At 43.6% G+C, this 24,847-nt stretch overlaps 1 long non-coding RNA gene across 2 annotated transcripts in view; it reads left to right on the top strand.

Moving 5' to 3' along the window:
• The window catches only part of LOC132649748 (uncharacterized), a 120,012-nt gene that overhangs the window by 2,402 nt on the left and 92,763 nt on the right, over positions 1 to 24,847 (top strand). For both annotated transcript variants that reach the window (XR_009588274.1, XR_009588275.1), the window contains exon 2: positions 19,724 to 19,831. This is a non-coding gene — a long non-coding RNA (uncharacterized LOC132649748). The remainder of the gene's footprint in view (positions 1 to 19,723; positions 19,832 to 24,847) is intronic.

Below are 24,847 nucleotides of genomic sequence, written 5' to 3'. Positions count from 1 at the left end.
GATTTTTTGGTTCTGTTGCTCTCCTTGTGGAGCTCCTGTCCCCTCCAGGTCTTTCTATCTCTCCCTCCTTTTATAAGACTCCCTGTATTCTGCCCAAAGTTGAGCTATGAGTCTCAGTATCTACTTTAATACCCTGCTGGGTAGAGTCTTTCAGAGGCCCTCTGTGGAAGGCTCCTGTCCTGTTTCCTGTTTTTTCCATCTTCCGGTCTATTCCCGTTTGCCTTTCTGAATGAGGATTGAGCATCTTACCCTTTCTTAAACCATTGTTTTTCAAGTCACTTTAAGATTCTTTTAAATATCTGACTTTTATCTTTTTTAAATTTGTTCTGGGTTAGACTACAGTGTTTTCTAACTTTAAATGCACAGGTGGCGTCAGGTACACTACCACCAGCCGTCTCCTGCAGCTGAGACTGTGTGCACATTAAACAACTCTCGGGCTTAGTGTCTTCAAGGTCCACCTGTGTTGGAGCACGTGTCAGAATTAACCTCTGTACTTGGTGAGACAGGTTCTTGTTAATCGGCCTCACTGTCCTCCTGCCTCAGCCCTGTAACTGCTGGGGTCACAGGCATGCTTTTTAATTTTTCCTGTTGTTTAACAAATGTATCAAGCCCCTCATGCCATTAAAGAACAAAATAGTTCATATTTAGTACCTAAGCTTACAAAAGCAGCATCAAGGGCTAGAGAGATGATTAAGCAGGTGTGAGAACTTCCTGTCCTGGCGTAGGACTCCAGGTTGATTCCCAGCACCTACATTGGGGCTCACAGCCAATTCCAGGGTACCCAGCTGTGATCACTGTGGGTATCACACACACAGAGCAAATAGATAGACGCAGACAAAACTCTGTTACACATACAACAGATGAATCTAAAAACGCCGTCAGAGCTTTGCTCCAGATGGAGAACTGTTCGTGTGTACCTCGTTCAGCTCACAGGCACTGGTGTGTCGTGTGACGCTTTTGTCCAGGTTAGCTCTGGTTTAACTGTCAGAACAATTTTGATGGATCTGTAGGGTAGATTTAAGGAAAAAAACCTGCTTTTTAAAATTCAATTAGTTAATTTTATTTATTTTGGCCTTTTTGAGGCAGGGTTTCTCTGTGTAGCCCTGGCTGTCATCAGACTAATTCTGTAGACCAACCTGGCCTCCAGATCCACTATCTGCCTACCTCTGCCTCCCACGTGCTAGGATTAAAGGTGCACACCAGCATCATGAAACTGCCTTTTTTACAAAAGAAAGAAAGACAAAAAACTTAAGAGGTTCTATCTTATGTAATCCCAGCACTCAGGAGGCAGAGACAGGTAGATGGATATAAGTTCAAGGCCAGCCTTGTCTGCAAAGTGAGTCCAGCATAGCCAAGGCTACATGGAGAGACTCTTACTAGAAAAAACCAAACCCAACCAAAAGTTCTTCTATCTTAGTCGCAGAGAGAAAAGGAAGAACCCTTAAAATGAAAAAAATAAAATAAAAAAAGCCCACTCATTTTTAAGGCTTTCTACAAGTAAATTGTATTTCAAGCCAAAAGCTATGATATGAGAATTGCTGTTGAAGGGTTGTTTTTTGCTTAAACAAACCTCTCTTTTTCTGGATTCCTTATGTATGTATTGTGCTAGTGGAATCATATCTGTTTGAAGATCTAAGAGTGATAACCATGTAGTCCAAGGCTGTTGGAATGGGCGATCCTAATAGAGTAGCCAGAGCCATTTAATGAGCTGTGCTTGCTCCCTGACACCCCTTCTTCGTGGGGTATGTGTGGCTCTGGGAGGAAGCTGGGCCTTTGGTGTAGTTCGCAACTGGCTTTGTATGTCTATTCAGTGTATTGCATTGGAACCTTCACGAGGCTTGCTGGTGGTGAATTTTAACTGCATCCCATGACCAGTTTTTTGAGAGAACCATTTTCTGAAGCACGTGCTGATTTTGGAATTATTCTCGGAAGCCTTTTTTGGAAGGAGATAAAAGGAGGGAAGAACACGAGCAGCAAGGTTCAGTCTTGTGTGGATGTTCCTCAAACTGACAAGTGGTTCCCTAGGACCACCCAAAGGGATCAGATCACAGCCACCTGTAAAGGTGTAAACCACCTACAGTTTGTCTTAGGGATGTCAAATATCCTCGGGTCTTCCTCCAAGCATTCATGGTGGACAGATGAGTTTCTTCTTCATTCTCTTTTTTTCTTTAAGGTGGAGGTTTTAGGGCTCTGTTTCTCAGCGACTAGCAAACTCGGGTTTTTAAGTGGGTTGTCCTCTTGAGACTGCATAGCTTTTAGAACTAGTTACTGTCTCTGGTGTGTGCTGTAGTAACTGTGAGTTAAACGCAAGTCTCTGGTGAAATTTTTCTCATCTTGGAAGTTATAGACAGAAGAGCATTTGACGAAAGTCAAGGGATGAAAACTCTAGTTGCGTGTTCAAGTACTGCTGTTTTATCCAAGTGTAAAGGAATGAAGGATGGACACACTACCGCAAAGGATATTTTTGTTCTTTTTGTATGCAGATAGGTGACCTGTATGACTCTGAGTCAGGTGAGTGGGTGATTCTGGGAAGATTAAAACCCTGAGTTTTCAGCAAGAAGTGTTAATCCATATTGTGGAGAAGAGGAGTGACGTCAGGAATATACTCTGGCAAGGGAAAGGTTCTAGAAGGAGGAAACTTGAGTGATGAGGTGGTAGGTCCAGCAGGTGAAGGGAAAAGGGTTTTTCAGCAGGAAGTTCTAGACCTGGACCCCAACAGGAGAAAGATTTCTTTCTATCCCGAACTTGAGAATCGCTCAGCCTGGGTCTAGCGGAGATGGGCGTAGTCCAAGGCCTTGCTAGCCAAGGGGGTTCAGAAGAGTCCCTTATATGTTAGGGACTGGATTCAAGATAACTGACTGAATTCTGTGAGATTGTTGTGCCTAAAACATTCAGACAGATAGGATTTGTATTCAAGGATGCATGGTGGTGAGTACTTAGGTGTACTCAAATAAATTTGCTTGCAGAGCACCAAGTAGGTATTCTGTAATAGCAGACAAGAGAGCAGAAAAATTGTTGTGCCCAGATCTCAGAGACCCTAAAAAACCACCCAGGAGCCGGTTCCGATGCAAACACACGAGGTTGTTTTATTCAAGTTCAAGCAGGGGCTCACAGCCATCACCAACACAGCGGATCAGGATTGAGAATGCCAGGCTCCAAATCAGCATGGTTTTCATTGGGGCTACAGCAAGGTTCAGGGGATTCTAGCTTGGAAGTTCTATGATTGATTGACATTTAGCAAATATCAGGTGATAAAACTGATTGATTATGTCCTGTGGACCAAACCATAATTGTTTTACTCAACCTATTGAAAAGAACACCTGGGTAAACTCAATGTATTCACTGATTAGCTGCTGCTAGGGTTGATGATTAAGTATTATCAGAGGTGAGTGGTCGAAGTACATTTTTTGTGGGTTTTTCTCCTTTTTTAAAACTGGAGTTCATGCCCAGGTCACTTTCTCTTAAAATCATTTCTTTTTCAGAAACGGGGTTACACGGCCTCACATTCTCCCCTTGAAGAGGATACCATCTCAGGTCTTTGAGACGGGTCAGTGCTGGCATTGAGACTTAACACCATGCGTTAGACCATGGAAACCTGATCTTTAAAAAAACCTTTTTTCTAATGATAGGCACAATCATGCAAGAGGCATGAAGCATGACCAGAAGAAACAGAACTATGGGCCAGCTTTCTGCTATGTCAATTGGCATTATAGAAATCCATTCCTTACTCCAGGGAGCACCTTCTGACTTAGCATTTCAGCCTGGTAGGTAGGATAATGGCCAATGAATTTCTTCAGGCTGACTTTAGGGCAGTGCTGTCAGGGATCCAGGAAGGCTGAAGGCTGGTCAACAGCTTATTAGGGATCCAGTTGAAGAGACGGGGGCCAGCACATCGGCTGGACTGCTTTGCATCAATTTTCGGCAAGGCTTGGCAGCTTGCAATTCACAGGTGATCTCTGAATGGAGTTTGTTAGCCAGATGAAAATCTGTTGAGACAAATACAGACTAGCGACAAAGTTTATTGGGGAAGTGAGGAATCCCAAGACCAAGGGGAAAATCCCATTTCAAGAACAGGCAGGTGTACTCATCTGGGGTCTGTTTGAGCTGTGGCAGGCAGATCCAGGCCTTTTGATTTCTTGTTTTCCTGAAACTCATAAATTTTAGCTTACAAAGGAAGTATATTAGTATCACCATTGCATTGAGAGCCATGTCTTAGAAAAAGCAGTTAACAAGTATCTGTAAGACAGCAGGAGTAGACTCATGCCATTAAGACCTAGTAAAAGCCGCACATTAGACAGATGTTTTCAGCATGATGAGAAGCACTTCTATGTCTATGGCCAAAAGACAAGCAAAGGTAAATTAAAATCTCGAGCATCTGACTGAATAATAAGCAGTCAGTGCTCCATCAGCGTATCAGAACTCAATGTTAAAACTCTGAACTTTTGAAATCTTATAACAACATAAGTACAACAATAGCATAAGGGGGGAGAGAAACCTGAAATATCTCCCGTTTTTAATATGCCTTGAATTACTTTCTTACATAATTACAACTTGTATTCACATACAAACACCTTCTTACACCATGAAACACTTCCGGCTTTCCTTCATAACTTTCATTTACCAGCCTTGAAACATCTTAGACTCTGAAACAATTTTTTTTTAATTTTCATAACCTAAACTTTTGTTTTCTCAGACCTTACATAAACTTCATACCTTTTCTATCCTTAACTCACAGATGGTTGATTACTGGGAGCAGTCATTTAAATGAAGGAATAGTAAAAAGTTACATTGAAATCTGTTGACCTTTTAACATGAAGCCTATGAGCAAGGCAAACCTGTATGCCTTTCTAAATAAGGGAGCTAGTACCAGGTCGTTTTACTAGCCAAAGAACCAGCTAACAAACAGTGGATCTAACTGTCTGTGCTTTAGCTGCAAAGCTACCAGTAACTTAGATTGGCCATCAATGTGATCAGAGACATGAGAAGGATATGGCTGCATTAATCTATGTCCGTCTTTAGTCATCCACGCTAAACTGCGTCCTGTAAAACAGAATGTCGTAATCTCTGTTTCTGGCACATCCATAGGTAAGTATTTTAGGACCATGTCTATTTCAAGCAGATACACATAGGCAAACATTGTAGCTAGCCATTCTAGGCCCACCCTCGAAAATGTGTAAACAAGGGACTAGGTGAAACTCAGTCTTGTAATTAACTCCATAAGTTATTAGTATAACTTTAAAGATATTTCTGAACTAAAATCAAAGCAAAACTTCCAGTCAGATACAGTTCATAGGACTCGCAAATCTTGCTGATCCTACCATATTGCATTATTAAAACTGAACAGCAAAAGCCTAAAGAACAGAGGTGTTCTACTTAACCGCTAAACGGAACTGAACACAGTTGGCAGCCCTCAACAAAGATGGTGGCACACCAAGGCTTTCCAACAACCAAGATGGTTGCTAGTCATGTGACTTAGTTAAGATGTTGGTAAAACAATGTGCTTGCCCTTAGTGGAGACAGCAGTGAAGCCACAGCTCCATCTTTATTCCCGAGTCAACATGGTGGACAGCCAAGTATTGTTACAGGCTGTGGCAGGCAATTTAAAGCCATCTGTCACCACCTCCCATGGTACAGCACTGTGGAGCATTTACAGTTTCTCGTAACCAAGTTCTAGCTTTGTAGTAAGTTTTAGTTTACTGTTCTGCATAACAGAACGGTGTAAACACTTTCAAAACTATACTTGAAGTATTCTGGCCATACCAAATCTGTCGACCAGAAAGAAACCACATTGATCCATTCATTTAGGAACTGGCAAAGACACAGGCAGCCAGGCACACACATTAAATCAGCCTGTTAATCTGAGTAGACCTTCACAAACCAGGGTTGAATCACACATACAGCATGCTGCAAAAATACAACCCTGAATTTTATATATATATATATACATTATTATCAAATACCTGATGAACTTTAAAATATTTTATAGCCTTAAACTTTTTAAAGTCTGCTTTTGTAATATCAGAGTACCCTTCATTTTAAGTGTGAGGCCAAAGCATAACCATAATTTTAAAAGTCAAAACCAGATTTTATCAGTGTAAACAGTTCAGTCTCTAAAATCAATACCAGTTTAAAATGAGACTTGCTTTCTTAGTTTAAAAGGAGGTAGGATGATAAACTAAGAGGGTCAGCCTCCCCCCCCCATGCTATACCACGTGACAATTTCAGGATGGTGGGTCACATCACATGGCAGGCCACATGGTTGCTATTTAAAAACATTAGTGTTTCTATAGATGTTATAAACATATGCACACATATATGTGTTCTAAACAAGAGTTTGAATTTAAATTTTAAACATATCCAATAACTGTTAATCTACAGCCAAGACATACAGATCATTTTAACTGTTGAAATTGAGTCAGAAATAAACATGTAATGGCCGTACATACATTTAAGACACCAGCTGTAATTTCAAGCATTTGCTATCTGTGAATCTGGGCAGGAGTTGGGGCTGGACCGCAGCCCTGCTTTGTTTCAGAGGGCGGCGGAAGTGGCTCTGCACGCTAAAGCTACCCCTCGCCTGCCTCTGCCGAAGCCCCCAGAGAAGAAGGCGCTGCCATGGTGGACGTTTGACACTTCCCCCTCCCAGAGGCCAGGCTTGCAAAGGTTCACTCTTGGCAGTGGTGTGATCCCCCTCTGCCTCAGGATCTCAGCTAGTTCTGATGACCAGGAGCAGTGGCACTTGGGGAGGGGATGTCTCTTCACCACGGTGACACCACCCCTTCCCCAGCCAGTTTCCCCAGCCCAGCCTTTCAGGCCAGTCATCACAGCCTGCCAGGGGTAGGATGGTCTCCCTATGAACTCACCCCCAGCTGTGCCCTCACGCAACGTCCACCCCGTGCCCGCAGCCAGAACATCCAGGGGAAGCAGCAGTGCAGGCCGCAGTGGTGGCAGCAGAGACTTGGCATGAGCTCCCTCCTGCTCAGCTGCCCGCTGAGCTACGTCACAGTCATTAGTGTCCCGCACCCACAGCTGGAGCTAGAGGTGCAGTATGGGGGGATGGCTGCAGTGGACCGAAAAGTGGCTGTTGGCCTCCTGTGTGCATGGAGGAGTGTTCCCACCCGAAACCAGAGGCACCCCAGCTTGTAGCACTGGGAGCATGGGGCTGAGTCACCACAGTGCACAGCTCTCTTCGGTCTGCTGAGATGATCGTGAGCAAACAAAAACACAAAAAGAGAACACATGACAACAGCGTACTGGTACAGTACGTTGAAAAAGCATAGAGAAAAGGAGAAAAAAAGCCAAACCTCAGAACTTGGGCCTGAATGAGGTTGGCCGTGGAGGATTGGGTGGAGTGGCCGGCCGCTTAGTTTCGGTTTGCCTTTCCCCTGGGAGCAGCTCTCTGGGAGGCTTCTCACAGACTGCCAAGACTACCTTGGGGTGCTGTTTCTGTGGTGGCAAAAAGGACTTGGCCCAGGGAGGAGAGTCGCAAATCAGATCTTCCCGGGTGACAGTGTAAGGGAGCTGATCCGGGTGTCTCGTACGAGGACGAAATATGGCTCCTGGGACTCACAGTCCCTAAATCAGAGGTTCCCTCAGGTGGCCATCCTACCCTGAAGGTGGACCATTCTGAGCTACAGAGAGTGATGAATTTAGTCTTTTTAACGGTGAAACTTAGGTTATGAGCACACCCGACTTCCTTGAAATGTTCCTTGGTGAGAGTCAGTGGGGTGGTGGCATTGTCCCATTGTCTCAGGTCAGAAGGCAGTAACACAGCCATGGGAGCGAGCCACACTGTCCTTCCAGAAGTCACAGAGACCCATGCACTTTGTCCCTCCAGAAGGGTCCCAGGTCAGTGGCCCTCTGGTGCATCCGAGTCTTAGACCTTCTGCCGACAGGCTCAGAAAATGGGCCCCAGATTTTCACACAGACAACTTCACAGACATAGAGACATAACCAGCCAGTGTCAACCCTCCGGTAAGGGGGTCCTGGGGGGTTCTTGGTATTCCGAAGGAGCCCTTAAAAGTCTTTATAGTTTTCATTTCCTGTGTATTTATTAAGATAGGGTGACAGAACCCTAGTGTGAAGCCTTCTGTAGGGGCCTGGCAGGAAGTTGCTGTTTTTCACACAGCCTTCCACCTGTAGGTAGTTACTAATTGGTGTCTCTCACAACATGGGCTGGTTCAGTTCACCTAACCACAGTGGGCCCAGAGGTCAGAAATGAAGTTCACAAATCCATTGGGAGGCCATGTGAGGCAGAATGGAGGATCTGTAGCTGTAGAGTTATTAGGTGTGTGTTGTACAGGACAGGTAGCTGGGAGATGGCAGCGTAGTGCAGCTCTGTGGTGCATGGGTGTCAGGAACTGGCTTTTGTCTTCAGTGCCTGTACTGTCACTGGCTTTCAAGAAACCCAGTCAGCTTTGTAGTTTGAACTGAAAAAGGCATAGTTTTTGAAAGACAGTCACACATCAGCTGATACTCAAAATACGTGTACTTAGTCCCATGCTAACACAAAGGTACTAGATGCTTACACAGTGTGTTGTTTCGTGCTTGGGAGCAGCACTTCATGCAAGGAGAAGCGCTCAGTACTCAGAGCCCACGTAACAAGTTGGGTGTGGGTGTGGCGGCGGTCTACACTCGGGATCCCAGTTGTAGCGAGGTGGAGACCACCATGTCCATGCGCTCCCTGGCGGGCTGGCCTACTTGAGTGTTAAGCTCCATACCAGTGGAAGACTATTTGAAAAAACAAGGTGCTTGGTGACCGAGAAAGGACATCTGAGGCTACCCTCTGGCCGTCAGACATCACATACAGGTCAGGCTTTACTCTTCCGTATCTGATGTCTTGGGGCAGGTGGAGAAGCGCTGTTATTTGGTGGTTGGGAACTTTCTCCCAGGCACAGGAGCCCTGCTCAGCTTCAGATCCTGGTGCTGACACATACCAAAAGTTGGACTTTGAAAAAGCCTCTCCTTTGCCCCAAACCCCAAAAGAATCTACATCTGGCGTGTGCAACAGGAAGCTGTACTTATATCATAGGGCGCTGTCAGGGTAGAGCCAACAGTGTTTGCAAAGGGCTCCGAAACGCCAGTGTATATGACTCCTTTGTTAAAGCCAGCAGCACCCTGTGGTTCAAGCTCCTCCAGGAGCCCAAGGAATGCAGCTTAGTTGGAAGGTCACTGTTAGAGATAAGAGTTGAGGTCTCTGTGTGGAAGGACCACCCAGACAGGATGCTAGAGGCATCCCTAAAAAAGCCAGAGCAAGAATTTTCGTGTTCCACAAAAACATACAAGTGGTTATATTTTTCATTGTCTTTGAATTGAGAGGGGTGAATTAGACTGATCCAGAAATGACAGTAACTCAACTCACCTCTTGTCATACACGCTTGCTGACCCAGTTAGCTTCACCTGTCTAAGACTGGCATCCCATGGTCCACCTCAGGAGCCATGTTGACTGTCACATTTGCCTGGTTTATAACAATCGGAAGGTTTCAGGGAAAGGGAATAAAACTGCTGAGTAACGGCTTGACAAATGTGAAGAGGTGGACGTGGCTCAGCGGCTAAGTGCACTTAGCGCTCTTGGAGAAGACACCGGGATTGCTGCAGTTCCTCCTGCCGGGTCCCAAGGACATTCTATGCTCTCACCTTGGCCTAGAGCTGTACATGAAAGGGGATTCCAGGAAATGTTCTGATCGCAGCACAAACTCTCATGTTTGTGCAATGAAATACATTTCTGTACTTGATTGCTGTTTTGAAACTTGTTAAGACATGCAGAATTATTTCTGTTCAAAATTATCAGAAAAGTTTATTGTTATATCAAATATTAAACCTGACTGTTTTCTCTCAGTAGCCTTATCTGCTTTTGAAATGGCATAAAAGCTTAAAAACTAGTACTGATTTGGTCATACCCTTGTCTCCTGAAAGTGGTCTTGTAATTCGACAATTAGTTTGAATCTCATGATGTCAGATTTTCTAAATTTACCCTGTATAGTGCCATCTAGTGGTAGATAATGTACTTACTTTTGGACAGTAGTTCACATTTTACTTTTTTCTTTTTGATTTTTTTCAAGACAGGTTTTCTCTGTGTAGCCAGGCTATACTGAAGATCTTCCTGCCTCTTCCTCCCAAGTGTTGGGGCATGCACCACCACTGCATGGCTCTACATTTTATTTATTGAGAAATGAGCAATTGCACTTTTAAAGGGACTCTGTCTAAAAAAGTAAATATTTACAAATGGAAAAAGAACTGGGGAAGGAAAAAAAGTAACTGGAAAGGATTCTTTCTCTCCAGGTTTTCTTGTACAGCAATACATGTAGTAAGTAGTTTTTTTTTTTCCTTGACAATAGTTTGAACACAGGCATAAAGTCATTTTGTTGTTGTTTATGAAAGTCATAGGATTGTTCAGAAGTACGATGTAAGGAACATGGCTCAGCTTTGAAATCAGGCATGCACAGGCGCTGTGTCCTGTCAAATAATTGCTGTCTGCTAAGTGGCATTCTGGCCACTTTGTGTGTACCAACTCATTAAGCATTCACAGACTTTGATTTCTCATGATAGAGTTACTTTGCTGTACACCTCACCCTGTGTGCTTGGCCCTTTCACCCTCTGATTTTGATAATTCAATTTTGTGTACTGCTCAGGGTTTATATTGTAATGACTTGGAACACATTATTCACAGCCCAGTGATAGAATCTATAGTTAGCTTTTGTCTCTCCCATAGTTTTTTGTTTCCTTTGTTTGTTTTTAATTAATGATTGTTGTTAGGGATATTGTTTATTGTGATGAACGCAACCAGTCACTCATTCCTGAACTCTTCCCAGATTTAACTACTTCTGTCTTAAGATGTTACTGTGAGCCTGTGAAACAGACTACTGATGGCTTGTGTTGACCAAGTCACTCGGGAGCCAGCAGTTACTGGTCAGCATGTAGCCTTCTGTAGTCTTCCCCAGTAGCTGTGTTACCTTTGTTGCCTCCGAGAAAGGTTGTGATCCTTAGGGTCTGGCTGGAAGTGGGAGCCCTCTTTGTGTAGCTCAGAGTTCTAGTTAGCAAAAAATCAGTCAGGCATGGGTGTTCTGCAAGGAAGAGGTTCTAATTTCTTTTGATATAGAGTGGGTGTTTTTTTGGGGGTGGGGGAGAATTGCAACAAAAAGTCATACAAAACAGAAACAAATAGTAATTAGAATCTTGTTTGAAGCAAATAAAAAGCAGAAAGAACCCTTTGCATTGGAAAGTGCCATACCTGATGGTGATGCTTGTGTGCCTCCGCTTGGTTGGACCCACCAACATCTGAGCTGTCACTCTGGGCCATCGGCATTACCCATGTGGGAGAGCAGTGGAGGACAGGAGTCTGCTCCCACTAATTAGTAACTGTTCGGTCACAGAGGGCGGCCTTTCTCTATGGCCAGCACTAGAAGGCTGCAGAGGCCTGACTCTGGACACAGGTTTCTCATTGGGAACAAAAGAACAACAAACCAACTCTTGGAGAAGTCCTCCTGTTAACAGCAGATCAGCTAGTTTCCAGAGGCTGATGATTCATAAAGCAGCAAATGGTCTCCCTGAGCGTTCTGGGGAGGATAGCCCTGCTTCTTAGAGTGGTCCTTGTGCTTCCTCAGATGGACCAGGCCTCAGCAGTGAACCTCTGGATACATGCACAGATGTTACATAGCTAATGAGCCAAACTCTGTGTTCCTCTAGTCCATTGTATTAATTTTCAAAGAAAAAGGTGATTTTGGTCACAGGCATTATATTAAGAATCTTCTAGTTAACGATCAAATATTTCAAACTCAAGCCTGTCCCATCTTTTATTACATCATTGCTTCAACAAATGGTTTCTGAGTACCGTTGGCCTCCAGGCCCTGCCAGCTAGATGTTGGGCACCAAGGCACACCTTTTTGTGTAGCCATGCACTTTCTCAGTTTCCCCTGCCCCCTACTGATAAACATGCATACCTTTCTCCCAAATTTTTTTTTTCAAGACAGGGTTTCCCTGTGTAGCCTTGGCTGTCCTGGACTCACTTTGTAGACCAAGTTGACCTCAAACTCACAGAGATCTGCCTGCCTCAGACTCTGCTAGTGCTGGGATTACTGGCGTGTGCCACCTCACCCGGTCCCCCTATTTTTTTTTCTTTTACCTTTTTGCTTTTAAAGATAAATCAACGTTTCATGTCACAATTCTCTTTTATATCAGAGCTGGACCCTTATTCATACCTGCCTCCTCTGTTAGCTGATTTCCTGACCTCTGTATTGATGAATCCACATTGATTCCATGTACTCGCCACTTCTCTTTATTAAAATTAAAATTCTAAGTGTGTGTGCTGTTGCTTAAGGCCAGGTGGTCTTTCATTCCCTGTGGTAGAACCACGTGTAATAGTGAACAAGGGAGGCCTCCTTTCCTGGCAGTGGTATATCTTGTGGGTGGCTTTTCCTGCAGCCTCATCTTTTTCCTTTCTCATCCCTGCTCCCCCTCCTTTCTTTTCTTACACTTCTCCTACTCCGTTTTCCTTTCTTTCTTCCCTTTCTTCTGTGTCATGTTTTCAAAAGGGTCCTTGACGGTAGCTCACTTGATAAGGTGCCTAACAAGGCTTGAATTAAGTTCGCAGAACCAAAGCCACGGTGGTGCTGTAGGCCTGGAACCCCAGTGCTGGGAGGTGGAGTCAGGCGGGTTCCTAGGCTTGCGGGCCAGGCAGCCTGCTCCGAGAGTTCCAGGAGGCCATTAAGAGACCCTGTCTCTCAAAAGGTACATAAGGGATGACCCGGGAAGTTGTCTCTGATCTCCACACATGGTCTACTCACAAACCTGCTCCCATATATACACGCAACATACACAGAACATTCTGAAATAATGAATATTTCTGGGTTCTCTGGCATTTTAGTCGTCCTTAAAATTTTATTTATCTTTGTTTAATGTAAATCATACTCTCTGGGAGACATATCACCTAACTTTTCTTCAAGGTTTTGAAGGGTGTTTTTGGCCCCTTTTCTTAGGAATTTCAGGCTGGGCTTACCATGCTTCCTGAAAGACTCTAGAGATTTTAGCGAAAGTCAGTGAGTCCAAGTTCAAGTCAAAGATGTTTTTCTTTCAACCACAAAGAGTAGATACTTTCTTCATGTGCTCAGCTTGTGAATTTTCTCTGTAAAGTTTGTGAAGGTTTTTTTCCTGTATTCTTAGAAAGCAGATAGTTGCAGCAGCAGACATGTTAAGTGAAAGCTTTTCCTATATGAAGTGGCTTTTGGCATAAATTGAGTTGCATAAATTGAGTTACTGTTTTTTGTATTTTGGTTTTATATCGAGGAATATTTATGAACTTTTATTTTAATAGTTTTTTATAATTCTTGCTATAGCAAGTTATTACTTGAACATGGGTTTTACAGTTTTGTATTTCTTTTGTGTATTTTTGTGTATGTGTGGTATGTATTCACATATATTTATACATGTGTGTACATGTGTGCATGTAGAGGCCAGAAAGTGACGTCTGGCATCTCCCTCAGTTTTCTCTATTTTTTTTTTTTTGAAACAAGGTCTTCCAGTGAATTTGAAGCTCACAGATTTGGCTAGATGGGCCGGCAAGCTCCAGGGATCTGGCTCTCCCTGTTCCCCCACCATTGGGGCCATAGATAAGACTGGCTTTGCTGTGAGTGCTGTGATCTGAACTCAGGCCCTCCTGCATTTTATCGACTGAGCCGTCTTCTGAGCCTCCTCATTTATGTCATTTTAATTACAGTGAATAAGACTTCTATTGTATTATTAAATATCTTTGTTGCATTTTCTAGTTATTAAAGGAAATACTCCATTTAACAATTAAACGGAATGCTGTAGCTTTTTAACAACACCAACCATATCTTTTCTGTTCCATTATGTCACATTTGACTTAAGGTAGTTGAAAAATGACTGAACCACGTATTATTCTTTAAGGATATTATTAACCCCAGATAAATACTCTGTTCACTTCCCCAAACCCTGGTAAGAAAGTCACCCTGGTTGCCCAGCAGTGCTTGGTGCATGTGACCTCTGCTCTGTAAACTTGTCTGTGGTATTGGGGGGAACTGTGTGAATTCTGAGTTCTTGATGTGATGCTACAACTTTGAGCTTCCCTACAGAGCCCTCACTTTGACAAATTGGTATATGGGAACTCTGAAACCCTGCTGAGACCACCGGAGTACACACCACTTTCTGTTCAGAACAGGAGGCTTTCAGACCAGCATGGTGGAAGTCCTCACCCTTCTATCTTCCTGTGCTCAGCTACTGTCTGGACGTCAGATAGAGTAGCTCTTAGACACGCCGAGTTCTTCCTCTTACAGGTCCAAGAGCCTGGAACTTAACTTCAAATAAGAGGTATTCTGTTCCTCTGAGTCCTCCGCTGGCATGCTGTACTGCCTTCCAGGCTTCGTGAGCAGGTGGCTGTATGTGTGGCCTTTGGCAATTGGTAGCTCACAGTGTGGTTTGAAGTCCCACATGGGCAGTGCACAGGATGTCCAAACACAACTCTGTAGCTGACTGACGTTTATAGCTCTCACAACCCTCAAGTTCTGATTTTTAACCATTAGTAGAAGAGTTACAGTTTCACTGAGTACAGATACTATACATTTGAACGTGAGGATAGCATAATACACAATCCTTAAAAACAGTCATATTTCTACGTATCTGTCTGTCTGTTTATCTGCCTATCTATCTGTCCTTTTCTTGAGATGAGGTTTTAGTGTGTAGACTTGGATGGTTTGGAATTCCCTATGTAGTCCAGGCTGGCCTTGAACTCAGAAGAGATTGGCTAGCCTCTGCCTCCTGAGTGTTGGGATTAAAAGTGTGTACCCTGATGCCTATAATGATACCTATGAAGTAATATATTAATCTCAAAATGATTTTTTTTCTGTAAAAAACTTACACTGTCCAGTGGGTAGGTACTTATTGTTAAGAGTTGGCTATTAAAATTAAATCTGGTTAAAAATCCTTGGCCACCATACAGCTCAGTGATAAAGTTTGAGGACCTGGATTCAGTCCACGGTCCTTGTCAGTCAGCTCTAAGTTACTCTAAGCTGTGTGTGGTTATCATATTTGATAAATACAATTTTTTCATCAATCTGATAACTGAATAACGTCTGGGTTTTATTTATCCAGTTAGGTTACCAGAGCTTTGCAGTTGTGTGGTGTGCATTATGCTATAAGGAGGTCCCTCAGGGACAGTTCTGAGACACCACTGTATTGCTTGTATGACATCTGCTAGCGAAGTTGTTTCTCAGGTAAGGACCAGGAGAAGTCGTGGTTGTCCTGAGACTTACTTCATGGGAGAATGACTTTGTGGTCTATTCTCTTTTGTTTTTGCTTTATCTGTCAGGGAATTTAGAACCAAAATTGGCACAAGTGAAGTAATCCCCTGGCTTGTAGATCTGTGTGCTTCATTGCCCTTCACAGGCTCTGAGAACACCTCCCAGAAAGCCCCTTACCTGGCTTTTCCAAAACACTTTAATTTTCAAAATAGTAATTAAAGAACTCTTGCTGATCTGTAGTTGACAAAATCCTTCAGGCTTTTCAGTGTTGATAGGGAAATTGAGCTGGCAGTATATTTGTATCTCAGTTGAGCTTCGTGGACAGGGTTTGCATAAAGAGGCCAGAGGGCTGTTATTTTGTCTTTTGGAGGAAGGGTCGTTGTTTTGGGCAACAAAAAATAATTAAATTCTTAGAAGTCACCCTTTCTCAGTGGAAAGACAAACTGCTTTTCTCTTTTCTGCTTTATTCTGGAACTTTTTAGGCCAAAAGGTAAAATAAGTTTACCAAAGAAATAATAAGTTTTAAGTCTTTTTTTATAAGCCTTACCTTAAAGAAAAGTTGTAGAAGCAGGCATTCTATTGGGCAGAGCTGGTGAATATGTTCGATTTTGGTCTTTCTGGTTGCTAAAGCGAGAAAAGGAAAACACAGAATTTCATAGTTTGTGTGTGTTGACAACCAGAAGCACGTAAACATCTGCAGAAACCAAACATTTCCTGGAACTAAACTCAAGCAGAAATGTGTCACGTGAACCTTTGTTTAAAGAGTCTAGTGAAAAATATCTTCGACCACAGTTACATAACAGGTCCCGGAGCACAGCGCAGTGAATTGGGCTCTCTGGGAGGTAACTTACAGAGGAGCAGCGTGTGCTCCCAGGCAGAGGGCAAGCGAGTGGGAACTGTCTCAGGGCCTGAAGCCTGGGCCTGTGCTGTTTGGAAACCTCCGGAAGAGACGGTAGACAATCACCCTTTTTAAGGGGACCTTCTGATTCATTTTCTGTGGAACACTAGATGTTGTCAGTGTGGCTTTCTATAGCATTCCTTCCTCCTCACTCATGCAGTAACAGCTCCACTGCAGACATTTTGTTTTGTGGTTAATATGAAGCTCTGAAGAAAGCAAAGAACATTTTTCAGGGAACTGTAAGGGCTGGCCCAGTACCTTTTGCCTTCACAGAAGTCCAGTTTACTCCAGAGAAAAGGGCAACAATAGACTCTTTAGTCTTTCAAAGCTTTTATTCATTAATACAAGTTGTTGTGTTTTTTTTTTTAATAACAGAGGAGCTTAGTCATTCATAACTAATAGGGCAGAAACAGCTTTCCCCCTCCCTATGTGAGGGAGACCTGTGGCCAGCTGTCCACCTGAAAGAATAGAATTACAGAAGGGCAGTTACTTTTAAGAACATGCCCTGTTGGGTTGACTAGGTATGGTGGTTTGAATAAGAAATGCCCACATAGGCTCATAGGTTTGAATGCTTAGTCACCAGAGAGTGGCACTATTTGAAAGAGTCAGGAGGTGTGTCCCTGTTGGAGGAAGTTTGTCCCTGGAGTCAGGCTTTTGAGGTTTCAGAAGCCCATGTCAAGCCCAGTGTTTCCCTCTCTGCCCACGGATCAGGCTGCAGCTCCCAACTGTTTCTCCATCACTGTGCCTGCCATGCCTGCTGACATGCTTCCCACCATAGTGATAATGGACTAAGCCCCTAAAATTGTATGCAAGCCCCAAATTAACTGCTCTCTTTCAGAAGAGCTGCCATGGCCATGGTGTCTCTTCACAGCAGTAGAACAGTGACTAAGAAACTAGGGTACATGAATTTAAAAAATTAAAAACACTCTAGCCTGCCTTGTATTTCTCACACAGGTGTTAATTACCAACTGCCCATAACAGTAAAACATGAGTAGTAATTTCTACTATTTGAGGCCAGATGACACATACCCGAGGATGTGCTAATGTGCTGATGGGGTTTAGGGAGGCGGCATTGGCAGCTTTCCAAACCTGGTGATGCACTTGTTTTGTTTGTTTATTGTTGATTGAACCCAGGGCCTGTGTGGTGTTTGTATGAGAATTTGCTGCTACAAAAGTGTTTGTCAGATAAGTACTGGAGAGCCCTTTTTCTCCTGAGACTTATTCCCCAGCGTGGCTAGATAAATGACAGACGCTGTGCACAGAGCTGTGCCCTGCCCTTGATTTTATGAGCGGGGTCTTACTATCTAAACTCAAGCAGCCTTTGAACTTGGCCACAGTACTCCTCTGCCTTCCTCCTGAGTGCTGGGATTATAGGATTGTCTACTACACATGGGCGTATAAAGTGTGGGGATTTTGTTGTTTGTTTCAGATTAAAAGGGCTAACAGGGATTACATACCTAGCACAGCTTACGATAATGGTTACATTTAGACCTCTCTTAGGTTTTTGTGTTTCTGGGATGTGAACCCAGGACTTCATTTGTGCTATGTAAGTGCTATGCTATAATACTATTTTTGCATTTAATTTTTATGCTACATAATTTACACAGATATTTCTAGGTTTTTTTGGATCGGTGTTTCCTATCGTGGTTTTGTCAGTATGGATTTATATTGATATTTAAGGAAATTTATGATATGCTGATATCTATATTTATTGTGAGACTGGGGGGAGGTTGTTACAGTTACGTATCTGTGTATCTCTGGCTGTCCTGGAACTTGCTATGTAGATCAGGCTGGCCTTGAATTCAGAGAGCTTCATCTGTCTCTGCCTCCCAAGTGCTGGGATAAAAGGCAGGTACCACCATGTCCAGCTGCTTTAGTCTATTCTTCTATAGAGTCCAGTAAGAACAAGCAGAGGCTATACTGGAGAGGGGATTGGAGAGGTACAGTATTAAAACATGGCTTGGGAACTGGGTGTGGTGGGACACAACTTTAATCCCAGCACTCAGGAGGCAGAGGCAGGCAGATCTCTGAGTTCAAGGCCAGCCTGGTCTACAGAGTGAGTCCAGGACAGGCAAGGCTACACAGAGAAGCCCTAATAGGAAGGACTGACATGGTGGAGGGGAGCTGTTCCACAGAGGGAGCGGGGCCACAAATCTCCACAAAAGGGACAGAAGTTCTGATGCTTTGGGGATCTGAGAGCAGGCCAGCGTAGCCTGGGAGGCAGGAGGGGAGCAGCCACTACCGCCTTGGGGGCCGTAAGTCTCAGGGAACTTCTGAAAAGTTCCAGGCAGGAAGGGACTGCGCTTAGTTTGTAGTGTGCTTGAAGTATGACCCTGTGTGCAGATTAAAGGGACAGAACAGAAAGCACACACACACACACACACACACACACACACACACACACCGAAAATAGCATCTGTTAAAAAGATTTCAGTTGAAGCATTGACAGTTTTGGGCACAGCCTCCATCTAACAGAACATGCCTTGAGCCTAGCAGTTCCCCAGCACACGTAAAGAACAACCTCTTTCTTGGTGTAGAGGAGGGTCAGCTGAAGGGGGTTAGTGTTCTCAGATGATTCAGCATGAAATGAAGCTTTGAAAAAGACTGCAGCATCTGTGAAAAACTTAAAATAACGAGCTCATACTGTCTTTTCTCTAGAAAAAGCAGCAGTGAGATCAGTGTGAGAGACAGTCATCTGTTAGGGAAACAATGACAGTATTTCACAGTATACACCAAACCCAATCTTCAATATTTTCGGTGCTGATGTATGTAAAGACAGTGTTACAACTTGATTTAACAAATAACCAGTCACCTTTTTCATATTTTAAAAATAAGCCCAAGGTTTCAATCCAGTTTATCAGTCAGTAACTCCATATTCTCTCTTTTCTCTTCCCCCTTTCCCTTTCCTTCTCCCTCCCTCTTTGAGACAGGACCTCACACTGTCATTGGCCTAGATCTGCTCTGTAACAGGCTGACCTCCAAACAGTGGAATCCTCCTACCTTGGCTTCCTAGCCCCCTTGGTTACAGAAACACACCCCTGTGTCCAGCTTGTCTTTTAAGTGTTTCCCCGTCTTCATTTGAATCAAAAGTGCCTCTAGTTAGTTGTATCGCTAGAGACAGCAGATTCTTCCATGTGAAGTGTCTGATTGGTAGAAAGTAACCAGGTCATGCTGCAGGAGATGGATGTGTTAAGGAAAGGACATAATGTAGAACAAGGGATTCTTGCATCCTGTCATCCACAATCCCAAGGCCATGAATTAACTTGCTCTGAGCCCTCACTGTAAAAAAACAGAGCTGAGAGATGGAGAGATGGTTCAGAAGAGCACTGACTGTTCTTCCAAAGGTCGTGAGTTCAATTCCCAGGAACACATGGTGTCTCACGGCCATCTATAATGAGAGCTGGTGCCCTCCTCTGGCGTGCAGGCATACATGCAGGCAGAACACTGTATAAATAATAAATAAATCTTTTTTTTTAAAGGGGAGAAGAATAAAATAAGCTGGCTTCTAAAGAGTCTCTTGCTCAAGGTTTGTCCTGAGTGTAATGCAGTTTTTGTTTTTGTTTTTCTCCCACAGGTGTTTCATTGCTTCTTAGTGTTAAAAGAATTGAGCTAGCAGGTACCTGCAGCTTCTCTGCCTTGCTGATTCACCCACGGGTCACTGATTTGCAGCTCAGAGCTGCTGGTAAGTAGGTGCTGCCTTTCCACCTGTTCATTGTACAGCTGTAAACATGTATCGCCCTCTGGCCTCTGCATGTGAATGCGCGCGTGTGCACACAGACAGGCGCGCGTGCGCACAGAAAATGTAGAGTCTTAGAACTTGAAAGTTTTAAAATGCACTTTAACTGGGTTCTTTAAATTTTTCTGCCTGAAAATGGTGGCTGTTATCATTTTAAAATAGTAAATAGTGTTTGTAAATGAAGGGGCTCTGAGAGTAACGAAAGCATTTTCCTTACTCTGTAGTTAATCTCTAAACACATAGGGACACTTAAGTGCAGGCATTACATGTTTGGAAGCTTTCCTCTTGGTTATGTGTTTCACTCTGCAGTATTAAAATGCAAATGTGTAAGTGAGGCAATTACTGTAACACTTGAAAAGGTCAGCTGTGGCTGCTGAACGCCTCTCAGTGCAGGGTGGGCGTTGGATAGCCTGAGATCCATGATGGGCTAGTGGAAATCGCGCTGATAGTTCTTACCTGAAAATAGTGGCTGTGCTGTATGAATGTAGATAAGATTACAGGATCTTTCTAGACTTGCTTCTCCACTGAAGGGAGCGGGAGAGGGACACAGGCCTCTGCTGTTAGAATAAGCCACTTAGTTGTCTTCATAGCAAGGATTTCTCAGAAGAGACACTATTTCTTCTGTTCTATTCTTGGAAGCTTTTTTGACAAAACTAGTAAACCACAACCCATCCTAGAGTCTTGTTTGGGACTCTGGTTAACAACAGAGAGTAGGTGTATAAGACAGTCCTCGTTTCGGGAGGCAGGGAAGGTTTGTTTTTTGGGTCAGAATATAGTGCTGTTTAGTATGGTGGCCACTTGGCCATGTGCAGCTCCTGGGCATTGAGCTGTGGCAGTGCTGTGCAATAAAATATACACTGTTCCAAGTCTTTGATATAAAAAGACCGTATAGCAGGGGTAGTGACGCTTGTCTTTAATCCCAGATCTCTGGAGGCAGGGGACAGACAGATCTCTGTGGTCTACAGACAGATCAGCCTGGGCTACATAAAGATACCAAAACCATAGTAACAACAACAAAACCCGCAATATTTAAATTTTTCATACATTGAATGTTGAAAGAACATTTTTGATATGTTGAATTAAATAAAGTATAATTTAAATTAATTTTACTTTTTTTCCAGTTCTTAAACATGCGACAGTTAGATGTTTCTCTCCCTTCTTTCTCTTGCTCTTTATCATTGAGATAGAATTTTGCTAAGGCCCAGACTAGCCTTCCGATCTCTTGCCTCAAATTTCTGAGTGCTGGATTATAGGCATATGTTGAAATGCCTGGATTAGAAAATTTTAAATTACCTGTACCTTGAATTTGTCTCTCTCTTTTTGTTTTCTTATTTATCATCTACCTACCTATCTATTCTGTCTAATCTATCAAAGAATATAAGACAGGGTTTTGCAGTTAGCCTAGAAACCTGGAGCTTATGAAAATTGTTTGCCTCAGCCTCAAGTGCTAGATTATGTGTGCCCCCACACTCAGATTTAAATTGCATACTTTTTGACAGGTTGGTGTCTGTTGTCATGTGTGATCATTCCTTTTTTTTTTTTGAGACAGGATTTCTCTGTGTAATAGCCCTGGCTGTGCTGGAACTGTCTTTGTAGACCAGGCAGGCCTCCAACTCACAGAGGTCCTCCTGCCTCTGCCTCACAATGCTGGGCATGCACCACCACACCTGCCTTATGTATGGTCATTATCAAGCCTCTGTTGTTTAGCGTTCTCTGCTCTTTCAGCTTTCTTGTCTGTATGGATAATTCTTACAATTCTATATTGTTTGATGAGTATCACTCTTTGTTCTGCCAAGAATTTATTGAATACTTACTATGTGCCAGCCATTTGTGCTCATGGCATAGTAGCAAGTAAAACTGCATATATTGAACATTCTAGATGCAGATCTAGAACAAACTAATGAGTGAAATTCATTTTCTGGTGCCCATGAACTTTGGAGAACTGCAGGCCGGCAAGGTTTGGGAGCTTAGAGCAACATGGTGTGCTTTCGGGAAAGCTCTTGCACTGAAAAGGGACCTTCTGAAGAGAGACAGCAAAGGAAGGAATCCCGTTGGAAGAAAGTGGGAAAGGACAGTAAATGCAGAGATCTTAGGATGCACCCATGCCAGGCTTGCCTGGAAGGAGGGAGAGGCTGGTGACTGGAGTGGAATGAGCAAAGTGGGGCAAGAAGGGGAGAGCACAGGTAGACGTCAACACGCAAGCGGCGCTTCTACTAAGAGTTTAGTGAGATCGAAAGGAGTTGGTGGATTTCAAGGAGAAAGGCATGTGGTGCCTTCTGTATAATCTGGGGTCAGGGATCAAAGCTTTACAAGGGGGAGTGTGCAGGAGTGAGCAGCCTGCCTGCTCGGTGCAGCTGATAGGTCAGCAGAGTGGCCAAGGGTGATAGAGAGCTAAGGAACCGAGTCTGTATCCTCTTGAGCCAAGAAGAGCCAAGGATGTTGTTTTTGAACAGATGAGCAAAGTCAGTACTTTTCACAAGGTGGCTATTGTGTTCCTTTTCCTGAAATGGATGTCCAGGTTTGTGACGCGAAAGACCAGCACCCTTGTGAGTAAGTGGGCAGTGGAAACAGAGCTCCCTCTTAGGCGAGTGTCCTAGGCTTGCTCTCAGGAGGCACAGGGACTTGGCTGGTGAGAAGAGAGGCTGCCACTGACTCTTTTCAAGGTTGCTTTGCAGTCGTTATGAAACTTGGCTTTGTTTCTCCTTGCTGAGCGCCATTTACATTCTGACAATCAAAATTCTTAGGAAGCAAATGTGGAAACCAGTTCTCATCACCTAGAAGTGTTGAAAGGCTGGCACTGGGAGCCAATTCCCTTTCCTTCACTTTTTAAGTAAGTTACCAAGACGTTGGAAGAAGTAAAGGCCAAGGCGTGCCCCAAGCCATGGAACTGAAGGGTCATAAGCAGCTAGTACTGAGATTAATTTAAGGGTGTAGGAAGTCTTCATTTAAGTGTTGTAACAGGGTGGATTTGCTGTGCCGGTGACACCTTCATATGTCAAATGGATGCAGTTGGTGAAAGCTTACCAAACGTTGTAAAGCACTCATCCCATTAGAAAGTAGTGAGGTTAAGTTTGGCCAAATGTTTGTCCTGGCATTTAGGATAGTTGGGATGAGAGGAACCTGACTCGTTCTGGTCTGATGAAAACTCATTCGCAGTCGTGCTAATGGGATATCCAGACATTTTGCCATTTGCCCTTGTCAGGTGTGGTGGTTTGAGTAAGAATGCCCCCCCTCCCCCATGGGCTCATGAATTTGAATGCTTACTCACCAGAGACTGGAATTCTTTGAAAGGATAGAAGGAGTAGGAGGTGTGGCCTTGTTGGAGGAAGTGTGTCACCGGGGGTGGGCTTTGAGGTTTCAAAAGCCTAAGCCAGAACCCCAGCTTGTGGATCAGGGCATGGCTCTCAGCTTCTGCTCCAGCAACTGCCTATATGTCGCCATGGTTCCTTCCATGATGAAGAGACTGAACCTCTGAAACTGTAAGCAATTAAATGCTTTCTTTGGGGTTGGGGATTTAGCTCAGTGGTAGAGCGCTTGCCTAGCAAGCGCAAGGCCCTGGGTTCAGTCCTCAGCTCTGGGAAAAAAAAAAAAAAAAAAAAAACAAGGTAACTAAATGCTTTCTTTATAAGAGTTGCCTGGGCCACAGTGTCTCTTCACAGCAGTACAATAGTGACATCAGGCTTTTCTAGGTACCACAGAATCGATCCTGTTCTGGTCATTCTGGAGTTCTGTGGGCAGGGCTTTGAGTGAAGTCTAAGCAGTCAGTTAGTTTATCCTCAGACACCTCAGCATTTCAGAACATCTGCCCTTTGGGTCCTGTAAGGCAGAGTTAGCTGGCACAGTGCTAAAGAATGGAGTGATTCTCCTTGTGGAAGATACTCAAGTTTGGGTGATAAATTTCATATTTCAGACTTGGAAAGCATATCTGTATTTCATACCTGAAGTAGAACTAGAGTGATGCTTTATTTTCATAGTACAGTCCTCCTTTATTTAGAAGAAATTGAGAACTAAAACATGAAGTGCCAGTTGGGCATGGTGGCACAACACCTTTAACCCCAGTATTGGAAGGGATAAGATTCTTGGGACCAGCTGATGATAGGAACTGAATTCTGGAATCTGGCTGTTTTGCCTCCAGATACCCTCATAGCTAAAGCGGGAGATTGTGTTTCATTGTCTTTTGGGTTGAACCCTACATTTTAACTTTTTAAAGAGTATTTTTTATTCTTTGATGGTTTCTTGCATGTATATAGTGTATCTTGATTGTGCTCCCTGACTCTCCATCACTCCCTTCTGAAACTTCCCAGCATATCCTTCCTTCACCTTCCCTACCATTGTAATAAAAAAGAATCTGTATTAGAAAAGTTTTTTCTAGTGTAGCACAAATAAAATAGTGTAGAAACAGTTCTTTGAATGAAATTCACTAAGCTGTTTATTTAGTCATGTACCAGCTATTCAGCCAAAGTGTTTGTCTTTTTCTCTCCCTCCAAGTGAATCTCCCACTGAATGGAGCGTGACAATTGTTCATATTCTTTCAGGCAGCCTCAAGGTTCTGAAAGTACAGTTGGATTAAAGAGTGCCTTGGGAAAATGGCAAGTAGGAGCACAAGTCAGCCTTTCGGGTTTGATTCCCAGCACTAACCTGGCAGCTTAGAACCATCTGAAACTTTAGTTCCAGGGGGATCTCATGCCATCTTTTTGCTTCCATGGGCACCAGGCACAGGCATACATCTTGGCAAAACAATTCGTCCACATAAACTAAGCACTGTTAGCATGGCAGTGGAGAATGGTGTCTAACCTTCCTCTGTAGAGAAGAGGCGCATGCAGTGTCGGGAAGGTCTTGCAGGAGGGACGAGATTGAACGTTGAGGGCTTTGCTGTTGTCCTTTGTGGATCTTCCCTCCCTCCTTCCTTCCTTCCTTTCTTCCTTCCTTCCTTCCTTCCTTCTTCCTTTTTCTTCTTTCTTT

This window comes from Meriones unguiculatus, chromosome 21 (genome assembly GCF_030254825.1).
Source record: "Meriones unguiculatus strain TT.TT164.6M chromosome 21, Bangor_MerUng_6.1, whole genome shotgun sequence".
Lineage (NCBI taxonomy): Eukaryota > Metazoa > Chordata > Mammalia > Rodentia > Muridae > Meriones > Meriones unguiculatus.
The sequence above is the reverse complement of the archived record's forward strand: the minus strand, read 5'-3'. Positions and strand labels throughout refer to the sequence as shown.